At 32.8% G+C, this 17837-nt stretch overlaps 1 protein-coding gene across 1 annotated transcript in view; it reads left to right on the top strand.

Annotated features, from left to right (window-relative positions):
• The window catches only part of LOC129217274 (microsomal glutathione S-transferase 3-like), a 48459-nt gene that overhangs the window by 15413 nt on the left and 15209 nt on the right, over positions 1–17837 (top strand). The window lies entirely within an intron of this gene.

Genomic DNA, 17837 nt, shown 5'->3' with positions numbered 1-17837 from the left:
AATTACAATTGAAATGTAACTGGTTATCTTCTTCCCTGAGATTTCCTGCCCTGGTGCAGGAATATTCAGGAAAGAGTGATTTTGACCATATGACTATGAGTTGGTGAAAAAGAGATATTTTCAATTTCCAGTTCGTAAAAAAGAATGAAAAATTACATTGCTTAGGTGGAAGAGTTTTCAGGAGTAACTAACAGTTCGTGTTCTATCGTGAGTATCCGTAAATGAGAGGTTCTTGAAATAGAGCGTCAACTGGATATGGTGAACAAAGGTTTTAAAAATGTTTTTAAAGTGATAACTTAAACCAAGAAAAGCTTCGAAAACCTGTCATATTTGAAACTCTTCAAGAGCCCAATATCCATAATCTTTTCTGAAGCTCAACTGCTAAACCTTGAAACTAGTTTGTTAACTTTAACAAAATTAACTCTATAACTACTACTATTCATTTTTGTTTTTGGCAGCGATTGAAACGCTTGTCCCACCCACCAACTATGGAGCAATTGCAATAAAAGCTAATTAAAAAAAAAAAGAACAAATCTGGTTTTGTTACTGTGTCATTTCATATGCGCAAAAAATGTGTTGAAAATAAGGGTCATTTTACATAAATGATTTCCGAATGCCTTGTCTAGTAGGGGAAGTGCCCATGAGCGTCAGACCTACTTCAAAGGCCCAAAATTTTGTGCATAAGCACATCACAGCAGATAAGAATGGCTCACTATTATTTAATTGGAAGGAAACAGGTAGTAAAAGTTCTGTCAAAAACTGAGTCATTCTATGTCAAGTGACTTCGTCTCGTCTCCCATTCGACCATCTGCAATTCGAACGCCGTCTTATAGAGGTGCAGACATACCTTTGAAACTAACCTATATACATTTTCAGGTTCCAAGACCCAAATCCTGAGGATCTAGGATCAATAAAAAAAAAGGCTCTAAAATGGCGGATCAGCTTTGTGAAACGAATTTCCATATTTATAGGCCAATTGAAAACCATTTTGGAGCCCACTGGTTTTTTTCATTCTCTCTTTTTGAGGTATCTTAGATCCTCATGATTTGTGTCTTGGAAGCTGAAAATTTGCATAGGTTAGTTTCAAAGGCATGTCTACACATTTCTGAAACGTCCTCCAAATCGGAGATGGTTGGTTGAGGACCACCAGGTCACGTGACTTGGAATAAATCTATGATGTTTAGTTTTTGCAGCAATTTTACATACCTTTGCTACCTATCAGGGGGGCCATCCCTCTAAGGGCTATGGCCTACCCCCCTTAATATCACGGAGATCCTCCCCCAAAGCAAGAGCCCCCAAAAATGAGAAAAATACCCCTCAAAAAACACCCCCAAAAAAATTTCAATGGCGCAGTCTTCGCCATGACTCCTCCTAGGTCGGCAGGACACCCCTGCTACATATTATCTGCCAAACCCAGCGGGGTTCAGCTCAAGTAAGAGTGAACCGTTCTTCCCTGCTACAGTGTGCAAAAAAATTTTGGGCCTTAATACTATGGCGTAGATCTGGCGCTATTGGACTATAATATTGACACTCGCACTATACTACAACTTCAAGATTTTAAGTTCCACTTATCGAGTAGTTGGATGAAATGAAAAACATTTCAAATTACAAAACACCGAAAAGAATTGACAAATTGCTTTTTCCGCCTCGTTGGCAGCTGACTCAAATGAATCAGGCTAATGAGGTACAAATAGCAAATCATGCTTTATTTCGTAGTTTCATTTCAAGTTATCAAAAAGAATATCTAGACTTGGAATACAAACAAAAGAGAATGTTTTTTTTTTTTTTTTTTTTTTCTCAGTGATGCACGGTTGATGGATCATATCGATAACGATAAGGAAATATTGAATTTTCTTACAATTGCGTTTATGTGTAAAATTTGTTTTGAAACATTATGGAAAGTAAATGATATGCGATGAGAGCAGGGACCCTACAGAAAGGACATCAACAATTTAAATCAAAAGTAATATAGTAGGGGACATAGCGACAGTTTTTAATACATTATTTATATTCAGCCAGAATTTTTTTAAATCTTAGATTACGTTACTTAAAAGAAGAAAACGCGAATCTACCAAAAAGTTATCGTTGCAATAATTAATAAAAAATTTCGCAATATGTTTAAAACTTAGTAAAATTGTCTTATATATATAAGGCTGAAACTCGGTAATTTTATTGATTACGTATAAACATAACGAAAAATATATGTCTACCACGTCCGAAGCGTTGTCGTGAAGTGTCTACCACCCACGCAAGGTGCGAAAAAATCAATCAATTTTGACTTAAATGTATAAGCCTAAAATTTTTTAAATAATTGTTTATAATGTATAAAATATAAAAATAAAAGTCTACCAGTTGTTGTATGTTGCAAAGGCCTCGGTAGACGCCACGGAATGTCGACCACGTACCTCGATGTACCGTTTATCTGGCCGCTAGCGCTCGCTCAAAAAAGTTTGCTTATCGTCGCGAAATTTAAATAAATAAAGCTGATTTATTTTCTAATAAATAGTTCAAATCATGTTTTTATTAAAATTTTTAGTCCACCGTGGCTAAGAGGTTGCTTAGTCTTTGGTAGACGTTGCTAAAATGTAAGGTAGTTGGAAAAGTATGATTATTTTATCTTTTCATTCTGAATAAATGTAAATTATTCAATTATTATTATTATTATTTTTATGATTACAATTTTCTATCATATTTAAATTGATATTCATACTTTTGTTATACTATTCCTATTTTTTTTTTTTTTTACTTCTTCAAAAATATTTTGAATTACGTACTACCTTTTCAAATACATTTCGGAAATGGGGAAGTAAAGCTGTTGATTCATCTACTGCGAAGAAAGAAGAGGGGAGAGGGGAAGGACAGGGACACGCCTATAATAACCTTGGGTCTGGGCCCTGGGCCTGAGTAAGGCACCTATAGTGGCGGAGCCGACGCATCGACCATTTTGGAGCAAACTTGATTCAGTGCTTCGCATTGCTGCTGATGTTTATATTTCTGTAGCATATGTTAAATTGAGTCAACAGATGCAAAACTGAAAAAATCTGCCTTACTGCATTTATTGGAAAATAACAGATTTTTAAAAAAAATAATAAGCACTTTTCAGAATGCACTCAAAAGGACAAAATAACTTTTCTGGGTCAGAAAGGACAATTTAAGAATTCCTGTAGTTTTCGAAAATTTCCAAGAAAATGACACCACAAACGAAGAAAAGTACGGTTCTAGTCATGTAGAGAATGTTTTACCATTATCTAGCTTTCAATCATAAATTTGAGTGTTGAAACACGCATTTTTTTTTTTTTTTTCTTTTCTTAAGGGGAAAGTTTGGTTTGAAATGATTTGAGCGCACTTATCTTCGTTTGTGAAATCTTTTTCTTGAAATTATCGAAAACTACAGGAATACTTAAACTATCCTTTCTGACCCAGAAAAGTAATTTTGCCCCTTTGAGTGCATTATGAAAAGTGCTTATTATTTTTAAAAAAAATCTGTTATTTTAAAGTTTTTCGTTTTCAAACAAAATTTTACTTTAGAATTTGATTTTTTTAGCGTTAAGTTGTAACTTAAGGTTAAACAAATCATTTAATGATATTCTGAAATCTGTAAGTGGTCTAGTTGCTGAAATATAAGCAAAAGCAGGCCTCAGATTACTCCGTGACAATCAGGCCAAGTATAATAAAAATGCTTAAAAAAAACATCAATTCTGAACCACCATCTTCACCACAAAAATTTCTCATCTATGATGGATTCTTTTTATTATATCTAATGAAAGAAATTCCATCATCTTATGCTATGATATTGAGAAAATTATTAAGTATGTTCAGCAGTATTTGTAGTAATTGTTTTCGACACGTATCCCGTCTCCTTCCATAAAAGACAACGAAGATATCGTCGCCTCAGAGCGACAGTAAGATATCTAACTAAATAACTCAGAGCAACAGTAAGATATCTTAGTGTAAGAAATAACACTAAGATATCTTACTGTTGCTCTGAGGCGACGATATATTAAGGGAAACTCACAGAGGTCAAAAAATTCGGATAGGAGACTCTGCAACACGTCCCTCTGACTTTTTAAATCAATTAAAAAATTACTTTTAAAGAAGATTTGGTAGAATATTTACTAAAAAACTGGGAACGAGATGACAAAGCGATTTATTTTGAAGATAAATTTGTGTATATTAACTACAAACAGTGCTATAGATTTGAAACCACAACAGAAAAGTTGTAAAAATAGTAGATCATATTCAATCGTGCCCCAGACCGCGAATAATCCGACCTAAAAATAATTTACCATCTTCCTAATTTTTGAAGAGCTGCAGCCTTCATATGACGTCCACCTACGATGCTCAGATACTGAGTGTATTAGTTATAATATTGGCTAACATGAATTTTTGAATTCTTAAATAAACGTCTGGATGGAAGTTGGCGTTGGAAAATCATTAAGATGTATTGATGTCTCTGAACTTTACAAGAATTTAGGAGAAAACGTTTGTTCCGCCTTGACTGCTTTACACGCAATGACTGGTTGCGATCAAAATCCGGCTTTTTCCCGAAAAGTAAAAGTCCTGCCTTACGCTCAATTACAAAGTCGGAAGAATACACAGCAGCGTTAACAAATTTGAGTAAGTATCAGTCATCGCACAATGTAAAATGCATGTAGCAAATTCGAATACAACTCGAAATTTTGGAAGAGTTTGTGTGCCAAATGTACGGACAAAAGAAAATTCAAAAAATTAATGATGCAAGAACCATTGTGTTTTTAAAAGTTTATAAAAATTTTGAAGAAGATAAAGTAATTCTGGAAAACGTGAAGAGTTTTGATCCGTCATTCTTAACCCTATGTTAGTCTGAACTTCGTGAACATTTCCTCAGAACAGCTTGCATTTCGCAAATTTGGACAAATTCTCATTTAAAAGATCTGACAAGCTTATCACCTCTTGATTGTGGGTGGAAAATTGAGGATAACTGATAAGTTTTTAAATGGTTTACTGAAAACAATTACTGCAAGCAATAAAAGATGTTACATTCGAAGCACAACCTTCTGCCTCAGTTAATAAATTTTTTTTCAACCAGACTTGGCTTTTAATAAAATTATTTCTTTTTTTTATCAATTGTTTTCTATCACAGATATTGATGATTTTACCGAGACAGCTAATAATAGTACCGAGATTCACAGTGATGATGATTATTCAACTGACAATGATGCTGAGTTGAGCGAAAGACATTTTAAAATATGAATTCAGCAACGAAAACGAAAATTATTTGGGCGAGTCAGACGTGAGCGGCAATGCACTTGATGAATAGTTCGTTTAAATAAAATTATGTTCCTTGCTACAGTTTTACAGGTTATTAATTAATATGTAAAGTACTGTTTATTTGATTATTTTTAATTATTTATTGTTATGTAAGATCGGTGTAAAAAATTTTATTTCATAAGTACTTGACCATAAAAAATAAAAAAATAAATAAATAACAGAGGCATGATTTGAAAGGGTCAATACATTATTAATGAAAAATAAATTTCCCTATAATTTTGCACAGAATTTTTAATTTCAATAAAATACTTTTTAATTTTGTTTAAATGTTTAAAAAAAATATTTTTTTTTTTTAAATATGCTTAAATCATTCATACTTTTCCAACTACCTTATAATTTAAGCAACGTCTACCAAAGACTAAGCAAACTCTTAACTACGGTAGACTAAAAAATTTAATAAAAATAGGATTGAAACTATTTATTAAAAAATAAATCAGCTTTACTTATTTAAATTTCGCGACGATAAGCAAGCTTTTTTTGAGCGATCACCAGCGGCCCGATAAACTGTACATCGAGGTACGCGGGTGACATTCCGTGGCATCTACCGAGGCCTTTGCAACATAAAACAACTGGTAGACTTTTGTTTTTTATATTTCATACATTATAAACAATTATTAAAAAAAAATTTAAGCTTATATATTTAAGTCAAAATTGACTGATTTTTTCGCACCTTGCGTGGGTGGTAGACAAACGCTTCGGACGCGGTAGACATATATTTTTCGTTATGTTTATACGTAATCAATAAAATTACCGAGTTTCAGCCTTATATATATATATATATATATATACTATATATATATATATATATATATATATATATATATATATATATATATATATATATATTATATATATATATATATATATATATATATATATATATATAAATATATATATATATATATATATATATATATATATATATAATATATATATATATATATATATATATATATATATATATATATAATATATATATATATATATATATATATATATATATAATATATATATAATATATATATATATATATATATATATAAGACAATTTCACAATTTTTTGCAACATATTGCAAAAATTTTTATTAATTATTGCAACGATAATTTTTTGGTAGATTCGTGTTTTCTCCTTTTAAGTAAACTAATCTAATATTTAAAAAAAATCTGGCCTTTATATATATTGTTGTAATATTTCGGTCGCTATCTCCCCAACTAATAGTTTTGTTATTCATTTTTTCGAAGGTCGTCCAGGCCATACCTTCTTGTTTTAGTTGTCAGAGTGTCTGGCGTCTTCCAGGTAATTATTTGTTGGTTAACAATAAAATAATGTGCATGCGCACTGTAACGACGCATTCTAGTTGAAAATGACTTTTCCATCAACATGAGTAAATATTGGTATTAGTTGCAACAATCATGTGGTAAAAACTACAGCATACGAACATATTTAATGTGATAACAAAATGCTAAAAAAACTAAAATGCTGATTTCGAAGCTGTGCTTCTTATCGAACGTTGTGCGACCGGAGTGAAATGAAAAAAAAAACTAGTATGTTGTGGCCATCACGAAACTTTCTTATATATATATATATATATATATATATATATATATATATATATATATATATATATATATATATATATATATATATATATTTTCTGATCCCTCTCCATGCTTGATGAGGAAGCAATATTCACAGCAAAAACAAAATTACACATGCAAAAACTTGACGACCATCCCAATGTCTGAATTATTGCAAAAGCAAAGCAAAGAGCGAAAAATTGAAAGTTATTTTAAAAGCCTTGCTTGAATTAATTACAAATATTTTATTTGTTAACAAACGTAAGATGGCAACAGTTAAAAATTTTAAATCATTGAGATAATATTTCCGATCATTTCCATACAATTCGTAACTCCAGCGCTCGAATACGCTACCTTGCGGTGATTTACAAAACTGCCGAAGAAACTAAAACATTGCCACGTTGCGTTCCACGTGTGTCTGTTGACGTAAACACAGGCAGTTTTTTTCTGAGTATTTATTAACGCAATCGATGTGTCTTTGTTTGCTTTCAGCTACAGAAATTAATTCGTCCCTTAGTAGTATTCTCGAGCTTCTCAAAATAATGTTAGTTTTTCTTATTTCCTTTTAAAATATGAGTTGATTGAGAAATGGTGAAAGCGAAAACTCTGGATTAACATGGGCGGATTTATGGGGGGGGGGCAGACGGGGGCAATGCCCCCCAATTTTGGGAGGACTTCATGTAGTAACAACATATCTTTCCAAAAATTAAAAAAAAAAACCTATTATTTTTTCTTTTTTGAATAGTTTAGAAGGGCACCATGGGTGGATTTATAGGGGGGAGGGGGCATAGGGGGCAATGCCCACCAGTTTCGGGAGGACTTTATAGAGTAACAACACATTTTCCAAAATCTTAATACAAAAAAATCATTACTTTTTCTTTTTTGAATAGTTCAATGAAAATGAAGAAAAAAGCGAATGTCCTTTTCTGATGGGAGAAAAGAAAAAGGGAAAAAAAACAAACATTGAATACAAATAGTACAGCTGTCACTGGGGTGCTGAAAATATGTATAAATTCACTATTTTGGACTGAAAACCATTTGAGCAAGTATATGAATGAAAATATAGGCTAAACGAGCTATACATTAGCTGCAACACTTTATAATAACTGACGGTTATTTTAACAAATTAGAACCTAAAGCAAAGGGGAAAAAAACTCCCCCCCCCCCCATTCACGCTAACCTAACGATCTACTCGTTATGATTTGTGTCCTCATTTCAAGTATATTTGTTCATAATATTTATGTTCTTAGTAGATTAATTGGTCTTTTGAGAAATTCTAAAAAACATAGCCCCCCCCCCCCTTCTCTCTCTCTCTCTCTTTTTTTAAAAGAGAGAGAAATACTACCGCAAACTGAATAAATTTCAGTTATCTGAGCTTTCTGATTAAATGATTCTTTTTACTTAGAGGGAGAGTACAATTTTACTTACTTTATAAATACTGCTTTAAAAGTAAGGTAAGTCATAATCATCTAAGTCTAAGAGAGTCAGTCCTTGTCATTATTGAAATCTAAATAATTTGGGTCATCAAAATTTTTGCAAAAAATTGCTGAAATTTTATAGCAGTCTATAGAAATCTAACAAAAAATTGGTAAAATTGTAAAAAATCCTTTAACCGTAAAAACTGACGAATTTTCGTAAAAATGACAAAAAATCAAGCAAAAATTTGCAGGTAAGAGTGAATTACAAACAGGGGTCGAATTTGCCTGTAAGATAAACAAGCTATTGGGCAATTCCATGGTGTCGGACGTAAAAAATGAAGAAAAATTTTCTCAGTTTTAATTCCATTTACCACAAATATAAACTGTTCCAAAATGATCAAATTTATTTACAAGGATACTTACTACATCCCACTGAATAAAAAATCATGTTAGTTTTACAAAATAGATCCCTAAAGTACAAATTAAAAAAAATTAAAGAGTTGGTGTCGGACGTAAATACACAAATAGTAAAATTGATGGTTCACTTAAAAATTATTAAAAGTCTGTGAATTGGCTTACATTTTAATTTTAAAAAACATCATAATTCTAAAGTACACTTAGGATTGAAGCATATATCACAGTTTTCAAATGATATTATAAGGAATAAAATTATTTAAAAAAATATTTTTAGTTTGGTGTCGGACGTAAATTTTACGGTGTCGGACGTAAATTGTTCATATTGGATGTAAACTATTGCTCTTAAATGTAAATACATAACAATGATTACAGTTATAAATATGTAAATTATAGGTTACATATACTGAAACAAAAATTTACCAAGTAAATTCAAAAGTAGGGTTGATTGGGGGAAGTGGGACACCTGGGGTCCACTCACCCCCCAAAAACTGAAAATATCCATGTGGTTTTTATACTTTTTTACATTGTTCATGTCATGGTTCATCATAGTGATTAGTTTTGCATATATTTGGGTTAAGTGGAATTTTTTTCTAGGTCAGAGAACTTACTCAAAAAAAAAAAAAAAAAAAATCCGAACAATATTTTTTGGCGAGTTTAAGCAGCATTTTTCAAAGAAATGTTTCCCGGTTAGAATTTATTTTTTTTATGATCATTAAAACATTCATGTACAGTTTAACTTAAAGTGCATACTGCAGTCAGAATTTTTGAGTAAAATATTATTAAAAACTGTTTTAGAGGAGGGGCCCCACTTACCCCGTAAAATTTTGCTATGAGGACGTCCCCACACTATGGGGTAAGTAAGTTCCCCCCCCCCTAACAGTGAGGATTTGAAAATCAAAAGCAACTTTGATGAAATATTTGTATTAGTGAAATACAAGACAACTATGATGACTTAGTAGAAATTGATAGTTCAGCTACAAAAGCTGGTGATTAGTTATTTGTGAAACTTACATGAAAGAAAACCATCAAGATGTATATGGGTTGAATGTTGATAACGGATCTTCTTTAGCCAACTTTACATAGACGCAGTCATTTAGCGTTTCTAATTTCTTTTTACACTTATAGTTTTGGCAAATTTGCCAAAATTGATCTTAATCAACTGTATTACGTTCATTCAACACACCTTTTCTCAAAAGGGGTCCTACTTACCCCCTATTAACCCTAAATGTATATACAATAAATTCACTAAGTTGTTTTTTTATGTATGTTTCACTTTAACTTTGAAATTAAAGGCAAAAAAAAGGAGAAACACAGTTGAAAACATATGTTATTTAAAGGAACGTAATAATGTCGGACGTAAAAATTTTTTACGTCCGACACCAAGATTTTAGTAAAAAATATTCTCTTGTTACAAAATGAAAGTAGGTTACATCAATGAGATTGAAAATCTTGCTTTGTACCCAAAAAATACATGTATGTAGCTTTAAAATTATTGGCTCAGCATAATTAATTGCACATTTTGGTGTCGGACGCAAAACACTTTATGTACCCCTGAGGAAATCTTTTACAAACCTAAATGAATTTTTTTTTGACACTTTTTTGCAACATCACCAGCAACATATTGTATCTTTAAATGGTTATTCATCTCAATTCATAATATTAGTATGTATTTTTTGGAAAAAACAGAATTTCTTCGAGAGTCACCAAATATGGTTTGAAAATGCTCAAGATGGCTATTGCTTAGGTCCCTTGCTTTGAAGTGGGCGCTTAACTCAAAAAAAAAAAAAAAATCATGATTCGTTTCTTAAAAAAATGGAAATTGCTTGAAAAAACTAATTTCATTTTTAAGTGCTTGAAAACCTTGAATATTTGGAAACGTGTGGCTACAAACCTTAAATTTTAAAATCTGTAACAAATGGTAGAGGAGGAGGAATGCCAAAATATGTCAAATTCAGCTCCTTGCCACATCTTGTATTAAAAATGTAAAAATCATGGTTCTCACGTTTGTAACATATTATTTGAAATAAATTTTTGTGACTCACATGTTTCATATCTTGTTATTTATTCAATCCCCAATGCAGTATTTTGGAAATTCTTTTGTATTTATTGCTTTTATCTTACTTCTTCTGCATATAGTCTATCTGTTTAGACACGGAAAAAATACTACTACTTCTATTTTCTTTTCGTTTTCTGCCCCACTAGCAACTGAAGAAAAGTTGTTGTCCTAAGAAACCTATGGTTTCTTTTTTCTTTTAAATTTAAAATAGCTATTTTTCACAAAGTTAGAACAGGACTGTAAAAGTTAACAATCAAGTACTAAAATATCGGAGCCTGGGAAGTACAAATGAAGTGCGTTAAATAATTCTATTTATTCTAAAGTTCTTGAAAATAATTAGATAAGTCTTTGAAAATCCTAAGCAAGAGTGGGCTCCAATTACTTCTACTGCATGTTGTTAATCTGTTTAGCCAGAGAAAAAAAATGATACACTACCTCTATTCCTTTTTGTTTTCTGCACTACTTATAATTAAAAAAAGCTTGTTGTAATGAGAAATCTATAGTTTATTTTTTCTTTCAAACTTAAAATGGCTGTTTTTTACAAAGTTAGAACAATACTGTACAACTGTATAATCTAGTTATCAGTTTCTATGTCTATCCAATTAACCTTTATAAGGCTTCAAAATGCAGAATTTTGTATTCCATTTTACAAAATTTCCTCCGCGGGAGAAACCTTCAGCTCCCTAAAATTGGAGATATTCTATTTCCCACTTAAAAGGGAGCCCTGCGTCGCTCTCATGATACCCAGCTCCCTCTCTTAAGGTCAATTCAAAAAGGACAGCATGAAAACACACCTTAATGAAAACGACACAAAAAAGTAAACATGGACTTATGCATCACAGGAAACACACAAAAACATGGGAGTTGAGGGCAATATAAAAACGTATTTTACAGCAGCATTTAGTTGGAAGGGACAGTATGCAAAATATTTTCTTGAATATATTATCGTAGAACAAAATGAAAAATGTTTAACCGAGAAAGAATTTACTTGATTCCTTTTATTCTCAGCTGAAAAGTTTCGACAAATTTCCTTAGGGTTATAGTGTTGGTATTGTGCGAGCAAAGTAGCCTTGGCGAGATTTCGCGTTTTTAGTTAAACCATTTTTAATTTTTATCATGAGTAGAATAAAATGGTAGTAAGATTACAGAATTCGATAAGTAAAAAGAAATAATGGTCAATCAACTGAAAAGAAAACTACCACCATATATCCGTAAGAATTTTGTAGATGATTTGCATAACATGACATAATTAAATCGTAACTCAGAAATTAGAAACATCGAAACAGAAAATTTTTAAATTAACCGATTCGGGAATTCGAGAGAAATAAACTCAGCTACAAATGCAAAACAATAAGCGCTAGCCAAGCAAAGCAAAGAAATATCATCTTCTTTTGGTAATAATTTGTAATGTCACATTAAATTTTCTAGCATTAATTGTTATTCTTGTCAGCCCACAATTATTATTTAGTTTTATCAAGAATTGATAAATATCGAATTCAACATCGTGAAAATGGCTGCTTAGAACTACGAACTACGTAATTTGCATTTATGCTTGACGTTTAGTAATGCTTCTTGAATTCTCATCTCTTTCTACGTGGGCCAAAATATCCTCAGGACTTAATATATTGATTTAAAAAGGATAAAACAAAAAAATCATACATACGAACAAAAATCACAAACACTTTTAGCATTTTCTTCGTTATGGACGCGTGCGTTTGTTTTAGTATTTTCGTCCGCCATTAGACAGTGACTGCAGTGCCCCCTATAGTTCAATGGAGTTGCGAATTAAAATCACGAGAAATACGCAGACGACAATCTATTACGATTTATCCTTCTTATTGTTGCATTAATAAAGCTATTTTTATTCGAAAAAAAAAAAAAATCAACACCTCTTGGAGCGATTGGCGTCACAATTGAACCGAAGCCTGTTTACATATGGATTCACATTCATTCCAAATTTCAACCAGAACGTAGCATTACTTCTTGAGATAGGGCACTCACAATGGAAAAAAAGAACGGGTGATTGCGCTACCACCCCCTTTTTAGCTGTTGACACCACAATAAAATCAGCTTTTATACCAACTAATTGCTACTTTGCCGATAAATTTTTCTTTCATTCCGTTCATTATTTCTTGAGATACAGCAGTCACAATTGACGACAAAAAACGTTCTGTAGCTCAATCCTCATTTGGGTTATTGACACCAACAATTGAATCAGCACCTGTTCCTGTTAATGGTAACATATGGACCAAATTTTGTTTGATTCCGCCAATTACTTACTGAGGAATAGCAAGCACGCGCAACTCAAAAAACGTCCCATTGCTCCACCCCCCCTTAGAGGAATTCGCGCCAAAAACCAATGGGCACAAGTTCACATAGCGGCACATATGTGTACCAAATTTCGTTCGATTTCATGCGGTAGTTTTTGCTGTAGAGCGGCCACAAAAAACTGGTCACACACCAGACGTGACACACATACACACACACACAATACACACAGACAGACAGACATTTTCCAAAAATAGTCGAAATGGACTCAGTACACCTCAGAACGTTCGAATCCGTCAAAATTCGAAAAGTTGCACGAATCCAATACTTTCTTCTATATATTAGATACTAGCCGCCTGCGGCGACCAGCTGGTCCGCCTTTTTGCGCCAGAGTCGCCGCCTTCGGCGGCTGCTTAGACAATTTAGCGACGGCATTAATCAATGTTTTTCTCTTTTTTCTCAATACTATCATTCGCCTTTTTACCACCGATGTTGCCGCCTTCGGCGGCTGCTTAAACAATTTTCGTGGCGGTATCAATCAATCTATATCTATGTATATCATTAGTAGTTTGAATAAAATATTTTCTAGATCTATCTCCAGTTCCGTCGTTTGGAATATTTTTAAAGGAGGGGGAGACACAAACGACGTACTCTTCATGCAAATTTTGTCGAAAAATAAACAAAAAGCACTTCTACTTTTATGTGAAAGCATTGTTTTTTCAAAGTCATGGTGTGTGTGGGGGGGGGGGCACTGACACCCCGGTGAAATTCCTTAAATGACGGACATGCCTCTTTCTTGCTGTCCATTTGCTATATCGAACTCGATATTTGTCTATCTATCAATGTATACGATCTGCGCATATCTACCTCCTGACAGTGCAATCTTTTTTTATTTATATAAGTATTAATTCGAAAACAAAGACCTTTTTGGTCCACTCAACCTCTATCTATCTCTGTATCTATCTAACCTAACCGCCAATTCGTAACAGAAACGAAGATCATGCAAAAAAATTGCGGGCTTTATTTATTTAATCAAAATAGCCCTCAAAAATAAAGGCTCTATGTTCCCCGTATTGTTCAAAAAGTAGCGCTTGCAAAAAAAAAAAAAAAAAAGTGAAGAAAAGGCAAACGATTTCAGTTGGATCACGTGATGAGGTAAGCTCGGAACTCAGCCGGCAAGCGAACAGCTCGCGTTGTGTTCTGCCATTAAAAAAAATTGTAAAAAAAAAATCTATTGCGTTTTTTTCAAAACTTTTTTCTTCTGAAGGGGGCGGAATGTTTTTACTATTACCAACTAAAATTTTAGAATTGAGGGTTCAATACTTGTCGCAGGATGGTTTTCGAAAAAAAACTAAACCCAGAAAAAAATGTAAAATAAAGGTTTTTTCAAAAAATTATAAAAAAATACCAAAATTGCTCTATTTTCAAAATTTTTTCATTCATCATATTTAAAATTAAATTTCCTACACAACAGTACAAAAAATATCCGTCTGGCACGATTGGTTCGGGATCTGTGAAGACAAAAGTACTAAAAAGTGCTAAAAATAACATAAAACATTAAATAACTTTTTTTCTAATTAAAATATCAAAAATCGAAGCCCGAGGTGCACATTTTCAGCAAAAACTGCACCTGTGTACCAAATTTCATCTGTCTAGGCCTTACCGTTTTCCCAGGATACGCGCCACAAACACACACACACACAAACATCTTGTTTTATTATATGTACTAGCCGCCTGCGGCGACCAGCTGGTCCGCCCTTTTTACGCCATTCGCCTTTTTGCGCCAGAGTTGCCGCCTTCGGCGGCTGCTTAGACAATTTAGCGACGGTATTAATCAATGTTTTTCTCTTTTTTCTCAATATTATCATTCGCCTTTTTACACCGATGTTGCCTCCTTCGGCGGCTGCTTAAACAAATTTCGTGGCGGTATCAATCAATCTATATCTATGTATATCATTAGTAGTTTGAATAAAATATTTTCTAGATCTATCTCCAGTTCCGTCGTACTCTTCATGCAAATTTTGTCGAAAAATAACAAAAAGCACTTCCACTTTTATGCGAAAGCATTGTTTTTTCAAAGTCAAGGTGTGTGTGTGTGGGGGGGGGGGGCACTGACACCCCGTTGAAATTCCCTTAAATGACGGGCATGCCTCTTTCTTGCTGTCCATCTGCTATATCGAACTCTATATTTCTCTATCTATCAATCTATACGATCTGCGCATATCTACCTCCTGACAGTACAATCTCTTTTTATTTATATAAGTATTAATTCGAAACCAAAAACATTTTTTGTCCACTCAACCTCTATCTATCTCTATATCTACCTAACCTAACCGCCAATTCGTAACAGAAACGAAGATCATGCAAAAAATCGCGGGCTTTATTTATTTAATCAAAACTAGGCCTCAAAAATAAAGGCTCTATATTCCCCGTAATGTTCAAAAAGTAGCGCTTGCAAAGAAAAAAAAAAAGAGTTAAGAGAAGGCAAACGATTTCAGTTGGATCACGTGATGAGGTAAGCTCGGAACTCAGCCGGCAAGCGAACAGCTCGCGTTGTGTTCTGCCATTAAAAAAATTGTAAAAAAAAACTATTGCGTATTTTTCAAAACTTTTTTTCTTCTGTAGGGGGCGGAATGTTTTTACTATTACCAACTAAAATTTTAGAATTGAGGGTTCAATACTTGTCGCAGAATGGGTTTCGAAAAAAACTAAACCCAGAAAAAAATGTAAAATAAAGGTTTTTCCAAAAATCTATAAAAAATACAAAAAATGCTCTATCTTCAAAATTTTTTCATTCATCATATCTAAAATTAAATTTCCTACACAATAGTACAAAAAATATCCGTTTGGCGCGATTGGTTCGGGATCTGTGAGGTCAAAAGTGCTAAAAATAACATAAAACATTAAATAACTTTTTTTCTAATTAAAATATCAAAAATCGAAGCCCGAGGTGCACATTTTCGGCAAAAACTGCACCTGTGTACCAAATTTCATCTTTCTAGGTCTTACCGTTTTCCCAGGATGCGCGCCACAAACACACACACACACACACACACAAACATCTTGTTTTATTATATGTATAGAAGATAGAAGATAGAAGAAAATAGAAGATAGAAGAAAGTAAAAAGAAAGAAAAAAATTGACATTAAAAAAGCGTTTCACTTGCTACCTACGAGCGACGCACATGAGCAGAGCTTTTTTTTTTTTTTCAAATCTTTTAGTAACTCGTCTAAAGTGTAGCATTGGTGGTTCAAGCCAGGGGCGGACTGGCCTGAAAACTGAGTCGGTAAGCCCTCGAATCTGTTCGCCATCGTTTTTTTTTTTTTTTTTTGTACTCACAAACTGTGCGACTTCGTTAATTTTATTTTACTTTATTTGCACCCTCGAACCACTGCGCCTTCGTTTTGTATTGTAACGGATCCGGTGCGGCTTCAAACTTTCTTGAAATGAAGACACAGTTCTTGATAAAAACACAGGAGCTTTATTTACACTATGCACAGGAAAGATCGTCAACAACTGCTAAATTATTCATCAGCAATTAAGCAATTATCACACAACACCGTAAACTCAACGTTTACACCCGTATTTACTTCCAAATACGGAAACACAGCGAAATGCCTCGCAATAAACAGAGCAAATACGCTCTCAGTTCGAAATCTCAATCGAAACTCTCCTCTTTATCCAGCGTAACGGTTTATATACACACCGAAAAGAAATCTCTCAAATATTCCACACGCTTCTGGAAAATAGTTGACCGTTATCAAATTTTATCAATGAACAAAAAGGAAATAGGGGGATCGTATACTTTAGCCATATGAAAAGGGGTTGTATATTCATTACGGGAAACTATTTACAGGTTACGTTACTACAATAATTACTATTTACAGGATTTGTAACAATATATTTATTTATATCTCTTCTTCTTGGGGGGAGGGGGGGCGTCCTTGAACCTGTGTGCCTAGTGTGCCTTCGTTTTCTGCATGGTGTATTTAAATAAACTGATAAAAAAAAGTTCCTAGAACTTTTATGCAAACTGAATGCAAATTGTTCCTTAAGCTTTGATATACTTCGGTTAAAAAAATAAAATAAAATAAAAAAATTGATTTTTTTTTTGTGCAAATTTGATTAGCTATTCGAGTTTTCCCTAAGTGAGCAGCATTTCCCTACTTTCTCCTATATGCGTTTTATAGTTAGAAGAAATAACAGTTTTATTATGTAATGAAATGGAACTATGAAATAAAAATAACGTACTTCGTTGCATAAACTCCATTTCTTTGGATTGACGAGTGTTTCCTGGTTGCTATTAACAATTGAAAGATTTGCTACAAAAAAGAGATAGCAAAGATTTCAATGCATTCAAAAGGCCTGTATTAGAACTTAAAACATCGATTTACTTTTCCCTTTTATATATTTTAATTATTCCCTTTATATGCTTCTGAGTACAGTTATACAAGAGGAGTTACAAAAATTTAAAAAAAAAAAAAAGATTTGGTGTTTTAAGCTTTAATGCGGATCTTTTGAAAATTGAAATTTGGTACTTCTTTTGTGCAACCAGCCTTTAAATTTTCATTTAAAATTCGAGGCTTATCAGGGCGAGATCTGTTCAATTGTAGTATAGCTAGTAGAGCTAACGCGACCTCAAACAAGGCAGTTGTATAAAAACAAATTTGATACATTTTTTGATAATTATCAGGATTTTTTTGTGAGTAATTATCTTCTTTTACTACTACCATCGGTTTTTAGGGTAAAATCTTTTCATTTTTAAATAAAAAGCGTTAACTTTTTAATAT

Source organism: Uloborus diversus, chromosome 2 (genome assembly GCF_026930045.1).
Source record: "Uloborus diversus isolate 005 chromosome 2, Udiv.v.3.1, whole genome shotgun sequence".
Classification (NCBI taxonomy): domain Eukaryota; kingdom Metazoa; phylum Arthropoda; class Arachnida; order Araneae; family Uloboridae; genus Uloborus; species Uloborus diversus.
The sequence above is the reverse complement of the archived record's forward strand: the minus strand, read 5'-3'. Positions and strand labels throughout refer to the sequence as shown.